This window comes from Apodemus sylvaticus, chromosome 4, assembly GCF_947179515.1.
Source record: "Apodemus sylvaticus chromosome 4, mApoSyl1.1, whole genome shotgun sequence".
Taxonomy (NCBI): Eukaryota; Metazoa; Chordata; class Mammalia; order Rodentia; family Muridae; genus Apodemus; species Apodemus sylvaticus.
Genome location: NC_067475.1, coordinates 8,685,273 through 8,707,495, shown reverse-complemented (window position 1 = coordinate 8,707,495; position 22,223 = coordinate 8,685,273). Strand labels below are relative to the sequence as shown.

The 22,223-nt window shown below is 41.1% G+C and overlaps 1 non-coding gene across 1 annotated transcript; it reads right to left on the bottom strand.

Annotated features, from left to right (window-relative positions):
* Positions 1–5,368: 5,368 nt before the first annotated feature.
* On the bottom strand, positions 5,369–5,430 carry LOC127683854 (U7 small nuclear RNA). Its single transcript, XR_007977644.1, has one exon. It is a non-coding gene; the product is annotated as a U7 small nuclear RNA (small nuclear RNA).
* Between the last annotated feature and the right edge of the window lie 16,793 nt (positions 5,431–22,223).

The following is a 22,223-nucleotide window of genomic DNA, read 5'->3' as shown; positions in this document are numbered from 1 at the left end:
TATGCAAGCTAAGTACATGGATAAATGAACACAGTCTCATAAATAGGAGGGAATAACAGTGGCTTCCCACATAAGCCAAAGAGGAAAGCCAGCGACGAAGAACAAGGGACAAAAGAAAAACTTGTTCAATGATGATTTCAGAGAAATTAAGAGGAATTTTTCCCAGCCTGTATCTCTGTCCCTACCTCCTTATAACCACACAGCAGTATGGGATACTCGCTATGCTACAATTCCAACACAGCTGAAGCTGTGATCCCCATGAAAGGCAGGATCTGCCTTTAGATGGACTGTAGAGAAATGCTACAGCCATTTCTAAGCCTGGCCTTCACAGACTGGCTTTTCCTTTTCTTGTTTCTTAGAGCATCTCTCCTCTTAGAGCCTGCCTCATGATTGGAGAAAGACCAGGTATGCTGGTAGAGCGCCCAAGCATCCTGATGGAGAGGTCGGGAGCCTCCAGATTGCCTGAGAATTCCAGATTGGCTGAGCTACCTGATCAATGGTAGCCTCCAGCTGTCGGTAGTGGAAAAACCACTCTTTTGGAAGAAAAGAACCTTAACATCATTTGAGGTCCCAGATGGCATCCTACGGCACCGACCCCTACGGTACTGAGAGCAGTCATCCCCACCAGGTCCTGACCAAACTGCAGATTTTCTAAGCAAAACTAACAGTATTGTTTTATTTCCCTAAGTTTCAGTGTGGTTTATTACATAACACTAAATAACCGGTATGCCTTGCTAACAGAATGAGCACATATCACACCAGGGAAACATTTCTGAGAGTGGGCGGAGCTAAAGGAAAGAGGCTTCAGTCTCTAGATGAAGCGAAGACTCTCAATTACCCTCTGACTGCCTGTCTTTCTCTAATCTTTAAGATTCTATCCTACCATCTTTTGCTTTAGTGTCGTGAAAGAAAAGCAAAGAGGGAAAGGCAGCTTCCAGCCACACACTTGTGTCCTTGGCCGCGTGTGATCTGTTGACTGGCATAGCTCTGCGAGCCTTCAAAGCATTAGAAAGAATGACTAAGGAAGCAGCTGAAGAGAAACTCACGTGGACTGGAAAATCTGTTCTCAGGGCATGTGTTTGCCATCTGTGCTGAGACCTACAGAGAAATATATAGACAGTGGGGGTGTCATTCAGAGGGTGTTTACACTGGGCCTTGATCTGCTCGATGCCCTTCCAGTTAAACAGCATGAGATCGTGGGCCAACCAGAATCAAGTTTGTCCAGTTCATTCGTGAAACCACCTTTTTGGCTTCTGTTTGTACAAACACTTGCTTCTCGGCCTCCACCCTGCACCCCGCCCCCTACTCTTCACAGTGAGCTTCCTCTATGTGGCACTTCCAAGTAGCAAGTATTTGGCTGCCTCCCATACTAGACACTCACATCCGGGAAATCATTATGTCCCTAGTTAACAGAGCTTTGGCATCCTGCAAGCGTTCAATTGGAGATGGTGGAGAACTACAATAGGAATTGAGTAACATTCATGCTCAGACACAGCTACAAATTGCCCCCAGATGACCAACAGGCTCCTAGAAAAAATAAAATAAAATAAAATAAAATAAAATAAAATAAAAAGTGATTTTTTTTCCTCCAGAACTTTCCATTAACTCTTCTAAACACAAACATGAATCGTATCTCCCTAAGTCCATATGTCTAAATTACTTAGGTACTTAATTTATGATTGTGACCAAAACACTACATTTGTTCTTGATAATATTTAAATTTTAAAAGTAGAATCTGTTTCACTCCAACTTGGGACAGTAGAAGAACATCAGAGAAGGAATCTGGATCCTACAGGTTCTTAACACCTATGTAGACACTTTTAATAGACAACAAACTTTAGACCATTCTTTGATTGAAGAAAAATTTATTCCTGAAATGATGTTTTTTAAAGTAGGTAACTGAAATTTCAGAGATAATTTATCCCAAAGGAAAGTAAATGAAGAATATTACAATTCTTTCAGTAAACTAGTAGAAATTTAATACATTTTTTGGTCTTATGATTGCTTCTAATTTTATATACAGTAGTAATAATAATAATACAAGCTTTCTTTTTGCTGGTATTAGTTTAATCCATCTTCATGTCATGCCTTTAACTTTCAAACTGTGTCTTTTGTATGTTTGTATGTAGGGGTTTTTTACTGGTTCATTGTTTCTGGGACAGCATCTCCTGTATCTCAAAGCAGTAAACTATATAAACAAGGTAAACCATGAATCCAAGGCTTCTACCTCTACCTCCCTAGTACTAGGATTACAGGTATAAGCCATCATGTCCCGCTTTTATATATTTGTTTTATCTATGCATTTTATAAAGATTGTTAGCACTGTTTAGCACTATTTTAATCCAATCATGTAGATTTAAGAGATAGGCTCTCTTGGGAATCTTTATGGAAGAGATGGGGGATAAGAACTCCACAGGAAGACCAGCAGTGTCAACTAGCCTGGACCCCCGGGGACTCTTCAGAGACTGAACTACCAACCAAAGAACATACATGGACTGGACCTAGGCCTCCCTGCTCATATGTAGCAGATGTGCGGCTGGCCTTCATGTGGTTCCCAAACAACTGTAGCAGGGAGCTAAAGCTGCTGCCTAAACACGGGATGTGCTCTTCTAGCTGGGCTGCCTCGTCTGGCCTCAGTGGGAGAAGATGTGCCTAGGCCCCCAGAGACTTGATGTGTCAAGGTGGGGGATATCTCTGGGGAACCTTCACCCTCTCAGAGGAGAAGGGGATTGGGAGAGAGACTGTGGAGAAGGAATGTTGGGAGGGGGCAGCAACTAGGATGTAAAGTTGTAAAGTGACTAACTTTTTAAAAATGAAGAAAAAGAGATAGGCTCTTGTAGGACTGTGAAAGGAAGCCTGGTACCTGGTTGAGCTAAGGCTTGAAACCCCGGTGCCCCTAAAAAGATGGCAGGCATTTTGCCTGGTTCCCGGATGCTGACATGAGGCTGCAGCCCTCCATAGATTTGTGGCCATCAGTCACATAAGGGCAATGCCCCAAGGCCCTCCCCGCAGGTAGAGGAAGTGACCACAGGCCACCTAGGCTCAAGACAGACCTCCATTTTAATGAGGTGCTTAAAGGCCTGAAGGGCTTAGCCAGTTCAGCTCTCTTTCCCAGACACTCCTCCCTGTTGTAACAGGTATTTAACCTCAGGCCCACCCTGAGAGCAGGTATTGCTTCTCATCCACTTTCCACCATGACAATAAATGCCTTAAAACCATGAACTGCCTCTGTTCATCAGGATCCACCATGGGGAGCCAGGGAGAAGTCCTTTGCTGAAAGAGCTGCTGTCTAGCCTCTCATGGAAGGCCTCTCTACACTCCCAGCCACAGTGACCAAGCCAAGCTGCTATGAACAAGACAAGGACTCTCTCCCCGAGGGATCCGGCCAGAGCTCCCCACTCTTTTCCCTCAGCCCCTGGCTAGATGCAGCCCCTGGACCCTCACTTCATTCTCAACTCTTCCACGGCTCCCAGCAGTGCCTGGGTGTTCAAGAGCCTGAGAATCAGATAGCTCCAGCCTCCTGACTAGCTGGGGACTCCCAAGCCACCTCTGGCTGTCTCCTGTCCCTGGGACCTCAGACTGTGCTTCCCCACCCCCAGAGCAGTGTTCTGCGGCTTCCCATGACCCAACCAACACCCACCTGGTGACAGTGAGGGGTAAGTGCAGTCAAAACTCCATTGTCCTGCCTCCCCAAGCTGCTGAGCCCTGTGCTGGAGGGGACAGGGGACAACATTAACCCTACAGGCTCTCAATGAGTTTACACTTATTGTGGTGTGTTGACTACTTGTTGATCGTGATAATGCATTTACATTTGGAGTGATTCTTCTCTTTTGTGTTTTCTGTTACCCTTTAACCTTGATTTATTTATTTTTTTATTATTTATTTTTACTTCCTAGATTTAAAACAAGTTTTCTATGGTTACTATTTTTCTTTATGGTTTTTTTTTTTTTGGTTGGTTTTCGTTGATTCTTTGTGAATTTCACATCATGCACCCCAATCTCATTCATTTCCCAGTCCTTCCATATCTGCCCTCCTTCCATATCTGCCCTCCTTCCATATCTGCCCTTCTTCCATATCTGCCCTCCTTCCATATCTGCCCTCCTTCCATATCTGCCCTCCATCCTTGTAACCTTCCCTTCAAAATAAAGCAAACAAGCAAACAAAAATATCACCATGGAAGCTGTAGTTTGTCACACAGTACATTCTTGTCCAAAGAGCTCACTTGCAAATGTTGACTGCAATGAGTCACTGGTCTGGTTTGAGGCCTTTGACATCTGCAACGCCATCAATACTGGATTGTCACTGAGACTCCTCTAGAACATCCTGCTGTTACCCTGAGTCATGAACACCCTGACGCTGTAATTCTGCAGGACAAACTCCATCAGCTCATAGATGGAATATAGTGGGCCATCTCAGAAGCCCAGGATCTGGACCTGGATGATAGTTGAGTTGGTCAGCTCATCAGCTCTCCTGTACCCTTAAAAGCAGGGCCAGCTTTCCTATACTGCCCAGATAAGGAGCCAGCTCTCCCAAGTGCTCTCAGTCAGTGAGAAGAGGGGCTAGCTCTCCAGCACCAACACCACCAGGGACAGCTCTTCTGAGTGCCAAACATTAGTGAGGCCAGCTCAGCACAGTACTCATGGCCTTTACCCTCAGACATCAACACAGACCCTGGCTACAGTAGAACCACAGACCCAGACATGACCCAGATATGGTCCCCTGCTGCCAAGGACCTGCCTCAGTTTGGCTAGGGATCCTGAGGAGGAGGTGTTTAGGAGTAGTGGAAGATATCACTCAAAGTCAGTTGTGGACCTGTGGACCTGTTGAGGGAGACCCAGCTGGGGGTGTGAGACCTTGGTCTTCTTTCTGTCAGCTAGAAATGCTGAGAGGCCTGTTCCATTGCTCCAACAGCCTTAGATAAGAGGAGACAGCCCATGATTTTAAAGCTTTATTATAGAAAAGTAGGGGGAAAGAAAAGAGATAGAAAAGTAAAGAAACGAAGAAGAGATAGAGGGGTGAGAGCTGGCCATGGACATAAAGAGGGGGAAAGAATGGGGAGATAGGGGAAGCAGGGGGGCAAGAGACAAGGGAGAGAGCATGGACAAGAGAGTGAGGAGGGGCCACACAGCCCCTTTTATAGTGGGCCAGGCTACCTGGCTTTGCCAGGTAACTGGGGTGGGGAAAACCTGACTGTAGCCAGGCGACTGTGGGGGTGAAGTACAGCCAGAATACTAGGGGACTGGGGCAGGCCTTGCCCTATGTGACTGATGGTCACAGGGTTATGTCCGACAGTCAGTGATGGGTGCAAGCTGACAACAGCTCTGTGGTCTGCTCAAGATAGTTCTCTAGACAGCTCTCTAGGTAGCTCATGGGTTTTCTAATCATACTCAGAAAACCTACTAGAAACATTCTAAAAGAGCTATAATAGCTCTCTGGATATCCCAGCTCTTGCAGACCAAAGTCCAGTCTTTTATTTGCACATCAATTTGGTCATTTAACCCAGGTTCCCTTTTGATTATCCAATACATACATATTTTATGATCTTAGCCTCTTAATTCTCAGAAAAAGACAGCAAGTATTTGTTTTTAATATAGCAAGTCCTAGAGATCTGCCTGCCTATGTAAACACAAGCAATAAGCTTAGCTAGATAGGATCCTTTTCTAAGATCACCACTCCCTTACTTGCTGGTGCTCCTTTATTGCTTGAACCATGACCCTTGTTTTTTAACTATTCCTTTCCCTTTATTGACTCATTAGTGCAGCTGTCTCTGTTCTTTCAGATCCATGAAGCCCCCATAAAATTCATATTGAATCCTTATATTTCACATAGTTGAAAAATCCTGTTTATATATTCTTGAACTCATGTTTACTGAGTTCTTTCCCACAGCCTTAAGGTATGTCCCAAAGATCACAGCAATACCATTTTGCTGAGGAACATTAGACACAGTTTCACTTCCCAGACTCATGCTATTTCTAATATCATGGAGTCATTAACCTTGGCTGGGAGAGCATTCCCTGATAACCTTGTCAAGGAAAATATTCTCCAGAACATGAAAAATATATACACTACTATGCAAACAAGCCTTATGCCTACAGCAACCATGGGTGGGAACTGTGTCACACCATTGTTTTCCAAGACCTGGTACCCTTAAGTAACATGGGCCCAGATGTCACCATGGCCTCAAGTAGCAGTGCAAGCCACTCAAATCAGTACATCCCCCAGTAGCAACCATGGTCCTCAGACATCCGCATGTGTCAAGTAAGTAGCCCAGACCACTGACATCTGCATGCCCCTTGGTGTAACTTAGGCCACAAACCTCAATACAGATCCCAACTACAGCAGGACCACAGACCCAGACATCAACAGCTGGGTCCAGGCCATCACTATGACCTCAAGTGGAAGCACAAGTCTCTCAGATCAGTTTGGCCCTGGTAGCAGCATGGCCCCAGGTCTCAGGATGCAGCCCAGACCACAGACATCCAAATGACCCTCAGTGGCAGCAAAAGCAGCAAACATCAACACAAGCCTCAGGTATAGTAAGGCCATGGACCCACTACAGTTGGTTTCTTCATTGCTGATGCCCAATTAATCCATTTTCTCAGTATTAAAACATTATCTTCTCTAAGTTTCATCTAAATAATCACATTTTTATTTTCAAGAATCCTACTTCTCCTTCATGAAAATGTGTTTTCATGCTCATTTTTGCATACTTTTTCAAGATATAATTGTTACTGCATAGTTTTATAATTTTATAAATAATATATGTTTTGTTCAAACCCCCGCACTCTCTCCTCCAACTCCTTCCAAGGTCTTCCCACCACTCCTGCCTCCCCCTACATGCATGCACAACTATATGTTCTCCTTTTAAACCCACTGAGTCTACTCAGCTCTGCCAGTATGTGCAGACTATAGAGTCATGTACTGGTACAGGGGAAGCTTCTCAGAGACTACATTCCTAAAAAAACTGACACCTCTCTTCCATAGCAATCACCAATAACTCTTCAGCTGACAGTAGGAGTTACTAAACCTTTCAAAATATAACTCCTTAATACTTTAAATATACTTTTGCTATTTTTGTTATGTATTTAGAAAAGGTACTCAACTCTAAAGAGTGAACTCAAGAATGGTCTTAACCAGAACTCTAAAACAAAACTTTAAACATGTAAACCCACAACACAATCATTCAAACACAAAATGACTCAGGCCCAGGGCCAAGGGTCAGCAGGGAACAATAGAGCCCATTCACACTGGGAGAAGCATCTTCTCCCAGTCTTCAGATTCAAATGCTCATCTGTTCTGGAAACCTGACTGGTGCCCTGAGATGTTTTAGTAGCAGCTCTGTTCTATCTGCACACAGCTGACATCACTGCGACTATACCCTAATTATCCTTTTATAAGGGCACCAATCACAGTGCATTAGGATCCACTCTATCCTATGATAGAGTGATACATGATACATTTCATCCTTGCTGTAGCTGTGAAGACCTAGTTGCCAAATAAAGTCACCTTCACAGCATCAACAGCGAGAACTCCAGGATGTCTCTCAGGGACATGACATTCATCCTACATACCATCTCAATACAGTCAACGTGAATGTCACATGACATCCACAGCATGGAACATGCAAGTAGAGAGGAAGGGCCTTTGAAAGACCTGCACACAGGACCACCTGTATGTCATGTCACTGGTGTGAACGCCTTTGTCTGAACATCTCACTGGACACTAACCTCTGAGTATGAGCCACAGAGATTAAAGTGAAGGAGATGAACAGCTTTTGGAAGACTCAAAGCATATTTTTTCTTCACAGAAAGCAAGTCAGGTGAGCACTCCAATCCAGGCACATTGTCCTCTCTGGATAAAGGCTTGTATACTTGTTTGTTTCCTAAGGCAGGGGATCCACCCATGGGACTGTGACCCATATTTAATTTGATAGTGACAGTCTTAATCTTAATAATAATCACTCTCTGGATGCTTACAGAGTGATTGACATTTACTGTCTTGCTTTATAAACTTCATTTAATGTGTCTTTCTGTAGTCTGAGAATGCAAGGATCCACTGTGACTATAGGCTTATCCCTAGGAGGGTGCCAGTGAGAAGTGAGACATCTGGGAGGTAAGGAACTGTCCCTGCAGCACACTGATTCCCATGGAGACCTGTGATGAAAGGAACAGGTGTAACCCCACCCATGAAAGGGGCAAGGGTAATCCCACCCATCATCCTCTTCTCTCTACCCCTTCCCAAGCCACGGCAACTACATATACCACACCATGAACTCCTGACATCTGCCACTCTTAGCATAAACCAGCTAGAAAATGGACCACCTGAACTTGCCCTTGAATTTTCAATGCTGCAAGTCAAGTAAGCATAGAAGTCTACTTAAGTAGCCTGAGCCGGGTATTCATTACACTGACACAAGTCCTCAAAATTAGCCTTAACCCTTAAAATACCATCAGTTCTCTTTCTACATGAAACATGAAAGAATTTTTTTATTTCCTTTTGTGCTTTTGAAGCACTGAGAATCAAGTACAGGCCCTTGGGTGTGCTCTGTTGTAGAGTTACAGTCCCACTTGCATGTGTTCTGCTGCCGAGTCACGGGTCTGCCCTTGTTTACTCTTGTGTATCATTCCCATACACAGTGATGTTGTGGCCTTTTGTTGTTGTGTCTCCCCTATTTATCATCAAGAACTATGTTATGATTCATACAGAAAATAACCAAAACATGTATGTCACATGCCAACTAACTTTTCCTGAACTAGTGTGAACTAGCCATGATCTCCCTGAGTCACTGTGGATTAAAATTTTCAAGCTGAAAGGCACCAGAGTAACTGGGGGGTTTGCTGTTGATGCTGTTGTTGTCCAAGAAACTAGCATCACTGAAATAATTAAGTAAATCAAATTCTAAAGTTACGGTGACTAAAACTATAGTCATAAATTAAAATTGCCTCCAGATGGAGTTAAGATTGCCTCAGGCTGAAGAACTCGAACTTGTTACCTTGAACTCTTCTTCCAAGCTTGTTTTCATCATACTCTGCTGGCAAAACTCTGTTTCAACTGTCATCTTTTCAAATGAGTGTGGTTGCAGAATCAAGAACAAAAGACTAAAGTTTGCTCTGTGACCCAAAGATCTAGGCAGCTTGAATTGGTTCTAGGGACAGATTTTGAATAATTTACTTAGAGGCCCATGTCAAAGGAGACCAGGCATATCTGCTATAAGTCCATCCCATATTTCTTCTAGATGAGCCTTGAAAGGCTTAGGGAATATCATTAATATGCTGCATATTTTTTAAAAAATTAAAATTAGACTCCAACCAAGAAAGTGGGTAGTGCAGATCTTCACCTTTCCTCTGTTCCTCCAAGTGTCCAATCACACAGCCTCACCCCTAGCTTTGTAGAAGACAACTTACTATAGCCTTCCCTTTTCTCCATGTCCATCTCCAGAGATAAAACAGACAGAAACCTTTCTTCCCACTCATCCCATTGCACGAGCCCCCAACTCCAGCAGATATTCCCTGGGAAACCACCAGCCAAGTCTGCCAGAGAGGCAAGTAGGCCACTGACTCAAGTAGGCAAGCTTCAGATTTCCACTCTTCTTCCTCTCCTTCCTCTCCTTCCTCTCCTCCAAACCCAATCCCCAGTCTCATCCCTAGGTCTTGTAACAGACTACCTGTTGTGGCCCCTCTTCACTCTCTGTCTCCATTCCTAAAAGACTAAGCAGATCCTGGTGAAACACCCTGATTTCCTGTCTCCTATAGACCCACCCAGGTCCCCTCCTAACACATACCCATTCCTAAGTATCAGCTCCCAATACCTAAAGGCACATTTTACCTGGACCCGTGCCCAGTGGATATACCAGTCAGAACCCCAGAAGAATTCCCAGCAAGGCAAACCACATCCATAACCCCTCTCAGAACCAGAGAAGGCAGAAAAAAAAAAAAAAAACAAGGAAAAACCACCCATCGAAGAAAAACAAGACAAGATACCAGCACCTAAAATTACAGTTTTTCTAAATCCAATGCCTTGATGCCAGCCAGCATAAAAACACAACCAAACACGGCCTGGGCAATATATCCCCACTAGAGTCCAGCAACCTTACCATAGACGGCCCTTTGAAATTAAACATAACTGAAGTACAAGATTAAAAAAAAAACTTAAAATACCCTTTATGGATATTTTAGAAGTTCTTAAATATGAATTAGTAAATCCTTTCAAGAAATCTATGAAAACACAAACAGTGGAACTAAATGAATAAAACAGACCATAGGCTAAATCAATTAAGAAATTACAAACAGGGGGAAATCTGGAAATTAAAAATTTAGGAACTCAAAGAGGAATATTAGAGGTAAGCCTCACCAATAGAATACAAGAAATGAAAGAGATAATTTTGGGCATGGAAGAAACAATAAAGAATTAGATACCTTGTCCAAAGAAAATGTTGAATAAAATAATTCTGACACAAAACATCCAGGAAGTTTTGAACACTAAGAAATAAACTCCTATCCACACATAATAATCAAAACACTAAACATACATAAAAAAAGAGTAAGGGAAAAAGACCAATAACATATAAAGGTAGTCCTATCAAAATAACCTCTAACTTGTCAGTGGATATTCTAAAAGCCAGAAATCCTGGACAGATATTCATAGACTCTAAGAGAACACAGATGCTAGCATAGACTGCTATATCCAAGAAAACTTTCAATCATAATATATGGAGAAAATAGAATATTGCATGATAAAAGAAAATTTCAGCAATTTCTATCTATAAATCCAGTCTTATATAAGATACGAGAAGGAAAACAGAGGTTAACCAGACCCAAGAAAACACAAAGAATAAATAATGCCAAACCAACAAATCAAAAGAGGGCAACAACAACAACAACAGCATAACAGAAATCAAGAAATATTGTGTGTTGATATTTCCCAATACCAGTGATCTCTATTCCCCCCAGTAAAAAGACACAGCCTAATATAAAGGACAAAAATAGGGCTCATGCTTCTGCTCTCCAAGAAACACACCTCAACATCAAGGAAAGATATCACCTCCAGGTAAAAAGATGAAAACAAAAGGGGAAATCATTTGAAATGTAAATAAAGAATATATCGAATAAAAAAAAAGATGAAAACAGATATCCCAAGCAAATGGACCTAAAAATCAAGCTAGAGTAACCATTTTAATATATGACAAAAGAGTGTCAAACTAAAACTAATCAGAAAAGATGGTGAAGAATGATACATATTCATCAAAGGTAAAGCTCATCAACATGACATTTTAATTCTTAATATCTATGCTCCAAAACACAAGGGCACCCAAATTTGTAAAAGAAATACAGCTTAAATCACACATTGACCCTCACACACTGATAGTGATAGTCGTTAATACCACATTCTCACCAACAGACAAGTCATCCAGACAAAAACTAAATAGAGATATACCGGCATTATAAACCAAATGGACCTAACTGATATTTACAGACTATTTTATGCCATAAGCTATCTAAGAAAAGTTAAAGACTAGCAGGTGATCTTCCTAAGATGGTTTCACCATAGACTGTGGACTGAGATCAATGAGCCCTTGCAGGTAGGCAAGAAGCGGGGACATTTTTAGGATTTGATTACTGCTATTGATTACTGCCTGTCATTATTAAATTAAATTAATATATAATCCCATGGAATTAGCCACCCTATTTGGGCAGATTTTCTCCCAATCAACAAAGACATACTGTCTTATAGTGATGCTATATAGACAAATAGATGATTTCTTAATTCCTAATGATGATTCTATAGGAGATTCTAAAATATACTCGGAATTATTAAGCCCTTTATAATAGGACTGCTACTTAAGTCCTCTCTGATAATAAAACTACAATTAGAACTTAGCCAGTCTTCATGTGTCATGAGTTAATTGCTTCTGAAATAGAAAGCCAGAATTTACAACTTAGAATACATTCTTGGAGTGGGGGGGGGATACTTTTTTAATTAGGTATTTTCTTTTTTTACATTTCAAGTGTTATCCCTTTTCTCCTTTCCCCTGTGAAAAACTCCTCTCCCACCCCCAATTCCCTCACCAACCCACTCACTCACACTTCCCCGTCCTGGCATTCCCCTACACTGGGGCATCGAGCCATCACAGAACCAAGGGCCTCTTCTCTCACTGATGTCTGATAAGGCCATCCTCTGCTACATATGCAGCTAGAGCCATGGGTCCCTCTATGTGTACTCTTTGGTCACTGGTTTAGTCTGTGGGAGCTCTGGTTGGTTCATATTGTTGCTCTTCCTATGGGATTGCAAACCCATTCAGTTCCTTGGGTTCTTTCTCTAGCTCCTCCATTGAGGACCCTGTGTTCAGTCCAATGATTAGCTGATAGCATCCACCTCTGTATTTGTCAGGCACTGGCAGAGCCTCTCAGGAGACAGAGAGATCAGGCTCCTGTCAGCAAGCACTTGTTGGCATCCACAGTAGTGTATGGATTTGGTAACTGTATATGGGATAGATCCCCAGCTGGGACAGTCTCTGGATAGCCTTTCCTTCAGTCTCTGCTCCACATTTTGTCTCTGTATCTCCTCCCATGGGAATTTTGATCTCCCTTCTAAGAAGGACCAAAAGTATCCATACTTTGGTCTTTCTTCTTCTTGAGCTTGATGTGATCTGTGAATTGTGTCTTGGGTATTTTGAGCTTCTGGGTTAATATCCACTTATCAGTGAGAGCATACTATGTGTATTCTTTTGTAATTGGGTTACCTCACTCAGGATGATATATTCTAGTTCTATCCATTTGCCTGTGAATTTCATTAAGTCATTGTTTTTAATAGCTGAGTAGTACTCCATTGTGTAAACGTACCACATTTTCTGTATTCATTCCTCTTTTGAGAAACATCTATGTTCTTTCTAGCTTCTGCTTATTATAAATATGGCTGCTATAAACATAGTGGATCCTGTGTCCTTATTACATGTTGGGTATATGCCCAGGAGGGGTATATCTGTGTCCTCAGGTAGTACTACGTCCAATTTTCTGAGGAACTGCCAAACTGATTTCCAGAGTGGTTATGCTAGCTTGCAATCCCATCAGCAGTGGACAAGTGTTGCTCTTTCTCCACATCCTCACCAGCACCTGCTGTCTCCTGAGCTTTTTTATATTAGCCATTCTGACTGGTGTGAGGTGGAATCTCAGGGTTGTTTTGATTTGCATTTCCCTGATGACTAAGGATGTTGAATATTTCTTTAGGTGCTTCTTAGCCATTCAGTATTCCTCAGTTGAGATTCTTTGTTTAGCTCTGTATCCCATTTTTTTAATAGTGTTATCTGGTTCTCTGGAGAACAATTAGACAATAAAAGGATGCCAAAGGAATACATTCTTTATGTAAAACAATCTCCTCTCAGAACAGCCTCTGACAAAATCCAACACCCCTCATGATAAGATCACAGACATAAAGCAAATTTCTAAACATAATAAAAGCAATATACAGCCAGCCAATATCCAATATACAGCCAGCCAATATCCAACATCAAACTAAACAGAGAGAAACTTAAAGTAATTCCACTAAAAACAGTGACAAGACAAGACTTCCCACTCTCCGTATCTAATCAATACAGTACTTAAAGTTCTAGCCAGAGCAAGTAAGATAACTAAAGGAGATCAAGGAGATACAAATTAGAAAAAAAGGAGTCAAAATATTGCTATTTGCAGATGATATGATAGTATTCATAAACAACCCCAAAAATTCTACCAGTGAACTCCTATGGCTAATAAACATCTTCAGCAAAGTGGCTGGATACAAAATTAACTCAAAGAAACCAGTAGCCCTACATTTACATGTAGAAGAATCCAAATCGACCCATACTTATCACCCTGCACAAAACTCAACTTCAAATGAATCAAAAAACTCAACATAAAACCAGCTACACTAAACATGATAGAAGAGGAAGTGAGGAATAGCCTTAAACTCATTGGCACAGGAGGAGACTTTCCGAATAGAACATCATTAGCACAGGCACTAAGATCAATAATTAATCCTTTGAGCCACATGAAACTGAAAAGTTTCTATATGCCATTTCTATATGGTCATTCAGATAAAGCAGCATCCTACTTAATGGGGAAAGATTTTACCAATTATACATCCAATAGAGGGTTAATGCCAAATATATATTTAAAAATTCAAAAACTAAATATCAAAAAAACCAATAATAATCAAATTTTAAAGGGAGTACAGATCTAAACAGTGAATCTTAAAAGAGAAATCTCAAGTGGCTAAGAAACACATAAAATTTCAACATCGTTAGTCACAAAGGAACTACAAATCAAAACTATTTTGATATTTCATCTTACAACCATCAGAATAACTAAGATTAATATAGCAACAGCTAAAAAAGTGTCTCTGCCAGATCAGCCTGGGCGTCAACACCACATCTTCAGGTCCTGCAAGAGGCAAGAGGGGCTTCAGGCGGCCAGTGGGGAGAAGTCGGTGTGCTCCCGGTGAATCCAGCCGGCCTAAGCAGGAGCCTTCAGGTGCCTGCTTTGGGATCTGAACAGCCTGGACAACAGCACCCTGTCTCCAGGCAGTGCAGGAGGTAAGCTGTGCACCAGAGGCCACCTGGGAAGGGGCAGCTTGCACTGGTGAGTCCAGCATTGACAAGACCAACTAACACCAGTGAGAACTAGATGGCAAAAGGCAAACGCAGGAACGTCACTAACAGAAATCAAGGCAATATGGCAACATCTGAACCCAATTCCCCTTTACCAGAATGCCCTGGATACCCCATCACACCAGTAAAACAAGATTTGGATTTAAAATCACTGGTCATGATGCTGGTACAGGAACACATGAAGGACATACTTAAAGAAATTCAGGAGAAAATGGATCAAAAGTTAGAAGCCCTTGCAAGGGAAACAAAAAAATCATTGAAAGAAATCCAGGAGAATACAAAAGCCAATAATGAGGAAACGCAAAAAACACTTAAAGAAATACAGGAGAACTTTGGTCAACAGGCTGAGGTCATGAAAGAGGAAACACAAAAATCTCTTAAAGAATTACAGGAAAGCATAAACAAGCAAGTGAAGGAGCTAAGAAAAACCATCCAGGACCTAAAATCAGAAGTAGAAACAACTAAGAAAACTCAAAGGGAGACAACTTTGGAGATAGAAAGCCTTGGGAAGAAATCAGGAGACAGAGATGCAAATATCAACAACAGAATACAAGAGATAGAAGAAAGAATCTCAGATGCTGAAGATACCATAGAAACCATGGACTCAACAGTTAAAGAAAATGCAGAATGCAAAAAGCTTGTAACCCAAAATATCCAGGAAATCCAGGACACAATGAGAAGACCAAACCTAAGGATTATAGGCATAGATGAGAGTGAAGATTTACAACTTAAAGGGCCAGCAAATATCTTCAATAAAATTATGGAAGAAAACTTCCCTAACCTAAAGAGAGAGATGCCCATGAATATACAAGAAGCCTACAGAACTCCAAACAGACTGGACCAGAAGAGAAATACTTCCCATCACATAATAAACAAAACACCAAATGTACTAAACAAAGAAAGAATATTAAAGGCAGTAAGAGAAAAAGGCCAAGTAACATATAAAGGAAGACCTATCAGAATCACAGCAGACTTTTCACCTGAGACTATGAAGGCTAGAAGATCCTGGGCAGATCTCATGCAGACTCTAAGAGAACACAAATGCCAGCCAAAACTACTATATCCAGCAAAACTCTCAATCACCATAGATGGAGAAACTAAGATATTCCATGACAAAACCAAGTTTACCCAATATCTATCCACAAACCCAGCCCTACAAAGGATAATAGGAGGAAAACACCAATACAAGGAGGGAAACTTCACCCTGGAAAAAGCAAGATAGTAACCTTTCATCAAACCCAAAAGAAGTTAACCAATCAAATTTAAAAAATAACGTCAAAAATGACAGGAAGTAACAATCACTATTCCTTAATATCTCTTAACATCAATGGACTCAATGCCCCAATAAAAAGACATAGACTAACTGACTGGATACGTAAACAGGACCCTACATTTTGCTGCTTACAGGAAACACACCTCAGGGTCAAAGACAAACACTACCTTAGAGTAAAAGGCTAGAAGACAATTTTACAAGCAAATGGTCTCAGGAAACAAGCTGAAGCAGACATTTTATTATCAGGTAAAATTGACTTTCAACCCAAAGTCATCAAAAGAGACTCTGAGGGACACTTCTTGCTGGTCAAAGGAAAAATGCAACAAAAAGAACTCTCAATCCTGAACATCTATGCTCCAAATGCAAGGGCACCCTCTTTTGTAAAAGAAACTTTATTAAAGCTCAAAGCACACATTGCACCTAACACAATAATTGTGGGTGACTTCAACACTGCACTTTCCTCAATGGACCGATCAGGAAAACAGAAACTAAACAGGGACACAATGAAACTAATTGAAGCTTTGGACCAATTAGATTTAACAGATATATATAGAACATTCTATCCTAAAGCAAAAGAATATACCTTTTTCTCAGCACCTCAGGGTACCTTCTCCAAAATCGACCATATAATTGGTCATAAGACAGACCTCAACAAATATAAGAAGATCGAACTAATCCCAGGCCTCCTATCAGATCACTATGGAGTAAAAGTGGTCTTCAATAGCAACAAAAACAACAGAAAACCCACATACACGTGGAAACTGAACAATATTCTACTCAATGATACCTTGGTCAAGGAAGAAATAAAGAAAGAAATTAAAGACTTTTTAGAACACAATGAAAATGAAAACACAACATACCCAAATCTATGGGACACAATGAAAGCAGTGCTAAGAGGAAAACTCATAGCCCTGAGTGCCTCCAAAAAGAAAATGAAGAGAGCATACATTTCCAGCTTAATGACACACCTGAAAGCCCTGGAACAAAAAGAAGCTATTTCACCCAGGAGGAGTAGAAGGCAGGAAATCATCAAACTCAGGGCTGAAATCAATCAAGTAGAAACAAAGAGAACCATACAAAGAATCAACAAAACCAGGAGCTGGTTCTTTGAGAAAATCAACAAGATAGATAAACCCTTAGCCAGACTGACCAAAGGGCACAGAGAAAGTATCCAAATTAACAAACTCAGAAAGGAAAAGGGAGATATAACAACGGAAACTGAGGAATTCCAAAAAATCATCAGATCCTACTACAAGAGCCTGTACTCAACACAACTGTAGAATCTGGAGGAAATGGACAATTTCCTTGACAGATATCAAATACCAAAATTAAATCAGGACCAAATAAATCATCTAAACAGTCCCATAACGCCCAAAGAAATAGAAGGAGTCATAGAAAGTCTTCCAACCAAAAAAAGCACAGGACCAGATGGTTTCAGTGCAGAATTCTATCAAACCTTCAAAGAAGAGTTAACACCAATACTCTTCAAACAATTCCACAAAATAGAAACAGAAGGAACACTACCCAATTCCTTCTACGAAGCCACAATTACACTGATACCAAAACCACACAAAGATCCAACAAAGAAAGAGAACTTCAGACCAATTTCCCTTATGAACATCGATGCAAAAATACTCAATAAAATTCTTGCCAACCGAATGCAAGAACACATCAAAACGAACATCCACCACGATCAAGTAGGCTTTATCCCGAGAATGCAGGGTTGGTTCAATATAGGAAATCCATCAATGCAATCCACTACATAAACAAACTCAAAGAAAAAAAACCACATGGTCATTTCATTGGATGCTGAAAAAGTATTTGACAAAATTCAGCATCCTTTCATGCTTAAAGTCTTGGAAAGAACAGGAATTCAAGGCCCATACCTAAACATAGTAAAAGCAATATACAGCAAACCTGTAGCCAGCATCAAACTAAATGGAGAGAAACTTGAAGCAATCCCACTAAAATCAGGGACCAGACAGGGCTGCCCCCTTTCTCCTTATCTTTTCAATATTGTACTTGAGGTACTAGCTCGGGCAATTCGGCAACATAAGGACATCAAAGGGATACAAATCGGAAAAGAAGAAGTCAAACTATCATTATTTGCAGATGACATGATAGTCTACCTAAGTGACCCAAAAAAGTCTACTAGAGAACTCCTACAGCTACTAAACAACTTCAGCAAAGTGGCAGGTTATAAAATCAACTCAAGCAAATCAGTGGCCTTCCTATACTCAAAGGATAAGCAAGCTGAGAAAGAAATTAGGGAAATGACCCCCTTCACAATAGCCACAAACAGTATAAAGTATCTTGGGGTGACTCTTACCAAACATGTGAAAGATCTGTATGACAAGAACTTCAAGACTCTGAAGAAGGAAATGGAAGAAGACCTCAAAAAATGGGAAAACCTCCCATGCTCATGGATCGGTAGAATCAATATAGTTAAAATGGCCATTTTGCCAAAAGCAATATACAGATTCAATGCAATACCCATCAAAATCCCAACTCAATTCTTCGCAGAGTTAGAAAGAGCAATTATCAAATTCATCTGGAACAACAAAAAAACCCAGGATAGCTAAAACTATTCTCAGCAACAAAAGAAAATCTGGGGAAATCAGTATCCCTGACCTCAAGCAATACTACAGAGCAATAGTGTTAAAAACTGCATGGTATTGGTACAGTGACAGGCAGGAGGATCAATGGAACAGGATTGAAGATCCAGAAATGAACCCACACACCTATGGCCACTTGATTCTCGACAAAGAGGCTGAAAGCATCCAATGGAAAAAAGATAGCCTTTTCAACAAATGGTGCTGGTTCAACTGGAGGTCAGCATGCAGAAGAATGCGAATTGATCCATCCTTGTCTCCTTGTACTAAGCTCAAATCCAAATGGATCAAGGACCTCCACATGAAGCCAGACACTCTGAAGCTAATAGAAGAGAAACTGGGGAAGACCCTTGAGGACATCGGTACAGGGTGAAAGTTTCTGAACAGAACACCAATAGCGTATGCTCTAATTCTAAGAGCAAGAATTGACAAATGGGACCTCATAAAATTACAAAGTTTCTGTAAGGCAAAGGACACCATCAAGAGGACAAATCAACAAATTGGGAAAAGATCTTCACCAATCCTACATCAGATAGAGGGCTAATATCCAATATATATAAAGAACTCAAGAAGTTAGACTCCAGAAAACCAAACAACCCTTTTAAAAATGGGGTACAGAGTTAAACAAAGAATTCTCACCTGAAGAACTTCGGATGGCGGAGAAGCATCTTAAAAAATGCTCAACTTGCCAGATGCTGGAAAGAACCCAGATATCCCTCAACAGAAAAGTGGATGCAAAAAATGTGGTATATCTACACAATGGAATACTATTCAACCATTAGAAACAATGAATTCATGAAATTCTTAGGCAAATGGATGGAGCTAGAGAACATCATACTAAGTGAGGTAACCCAGACTCAAAAGGTGAATCATGGTATGCACTCACTAATAAGTGGATATTAACCTAGAAAACTGGAATACCCAAAACATAATCCGCACATCAAATGAGGTACAAGAAGAAAGGAAGAGTTGCCCCCTTGTTCTGGAAAGACTCAGTAAAGCAGTATTCGGCAAAACCAGAACGGGGAAGTGGGAAGGGGTGGGTAGGAGGACGGGGGAGAGAAGGGGGCTTACGGGACTTTCGGGGAGTGGGGGGCTAGAAAAGGGGAAATCATTTGAAATATAAATAAAAAATATATCGAATAAAAAAATATATCGAATAATAAAAAAAAGAAAAAAAATGCTCAACTTCATTAGTCATTAGGGAAATGCAAATCAAAACAACCCTGAGATTTCACCTTACACCAGTCAGAATGGCTAAGATTAAAAATTCAGGAGAGTGCAGGTATTGGAGAGGGTGTGGAAAAAGAGGAACACTCCTCCACTGCTGGTGGGGTTGCAAATTGGTACAACCACTCTGGAAATCAGTCTGGTTCCTCTGAAAACTGGGCACCTCACTTCCAGAAGATCCTGCTATACCATTCCTGGACATATACCCAGAGGATTCCCCACCACGTAATAAGGATACATGCTCTACTATGTTCATAGCAGCCCTATTTATAATTGCCAGATGCTGGAAAGAACCCAGGTATCCCTCAACAGAAGAGTGGATGCAAAAAATGTGGTATATCTACACAATGGAGTACTATTCAGCCATTAGAAACAATGAATTCATGAAATTCTTAGGCAAATGGATGGAGCTAGAGAACATCATACTAAGTGAGGTAACCCAGACTCAAAAGGTGAATCATGGTATGCACTCACTAATAAGTGGATATTACCCTAGAAAACTGGAATACCCAAAACATAATCCACACATCAAATGAGGTACAAGAAGAAAGGAGGAGTGGCCCCTTGTTCTGGAAAGACTCAGTGAAGCAGTATTCGGCAAAACCAGAATGGGGAAGTGGGAAGGGGTGGGTGGGAGGACAGGGGGAGAGAAGGGGGCTTACGGGACTTTCGGGGAGTGGGGGGCTATAAAGGGGGAAATCATTTGAAATGTAAATAAAAAATATATCGAATAAATATATATATATATATAGCAACAGCTAACTCATGCTGGTAAGGATATGGAGGAAGTGGAACAACTCCCCCATTTCTGGTAAGACTGAAAATTTGTACAGATGCTCTGGAAATCAGTGTGATAGTTCCTCGGGAAAATGGAAACCAATCTTCATCAAACTCCAGTTACAGCATTGTCAGGTAAATACCCAACGGAAGGAAGCTCCACCCTACTACAGACACACACTCAACCAAGTTCACAGCTGATCTATGCATAATAGCCAGAAATTTGAAAAGACGTAGACGTTCCTCAACAGATGAACAAATAAAAAATTATGGTACATTTACACAATGGAATATTACGCAACCACCAAAGATAAAATGATGGAATTCAAAGATAAATAAATGGAACCAAAAAAAAAAAAAACCCATCCTGAGTGAAGTGACCCAGACCCAGAAAGGCAAAATATGTTATGGATTCCCTTATATGTGGCTATTATTTGTTAATTCAGTAATAACCAAGATACAATCAATAGCACAGAGCTTGTGTATAGAATAAGGGACTGAAAGGTGAGAATAGAATAGTTAAATCTCCCTAGGAAATAGAAATAAAATAAATGATTGTGTATGAATAGGGGTAGTGGAATGGGAAAATCAAGTGGAGAGGGAAGAGAGAGATAAGGGAGGGAATATGGGGAGAGACAGCTAAAATTAAGAGCCATCTGAAGGGTAGTGTGGAAATTTAATACAATAAAAAGACCTAAAATACATACATATATGAAGGTAATATTAAAAAATGCCAAGTAATCAGGAGACAGAATCCAAGTGGACATCTCTTGTTATCAAATGGAATATCCAGTCCTGAGATTGGGTTACATCTCATTAAGTTTTTGGCCAAAGGAGTCCCATCAGAATCCCCAAATAACCTAGGCTATTGCCCAGACTTTAGGTTGTTCTCCACAAACTGACAGCAAATCCCCACTGTTGAAGATAATGCCTACCCAACTCCTTAAACAGGGAATAGTCAAGATCCTGCCTATATAAAGCCTTCACTCACGATGTTCCATTCTTTGGGGTATATGAAGGTATTCTGCATGATGCCAAAGGAGACATGTAAACACCAACCCAGCTACAAACCCTTTGATTTACAATGGTGCCCTGCCTACAAGATAAGCTAGTGCAATGGTGGCACAGCATGTATGTGACCAACCAATCTGATTTGACTTGAGGCTACTCCACAAGATAGAACCCATACCTGACACTGCTTGGGTGACCTGAGACTAGATAGCCCAGGGACCTATGTATGGTAAAACCAAATATTACTGTTCTAAAAAACTGTAGTAATAAAATTCAGATAAATCAGCATCCTACTTAACGTGGAAAGATTAAGTGGTGGCATTCTAATATATCCCTCCTTGATCATCGCCTTGTTCAGCTACCACCAGAGAAGCTTCCTCCTGCAGCAGATGGGAATCAATACAGAGACCCACAGCCAGACACCGCGCAGTGAGTGAGACAGTTCGGGACACTCGGACTTTAACAGAATGTCTCCATCAAATCCCTCCCCTCAGAGCTCAGGGAACCTTGCAGAAGAGGGGACAGAAGGAGTGTAGGAGCCCGAGGGGCTAAAGGACACCAGGGAAACAAGGAAACATCAACAAGATTGAGGCACTATGAACTCACGGAGACTGAGACAACATGCACAAGACCCGAGAGAGTTGTATGAGATGACGCCCTAGAACTAAAAAGAGAAGAG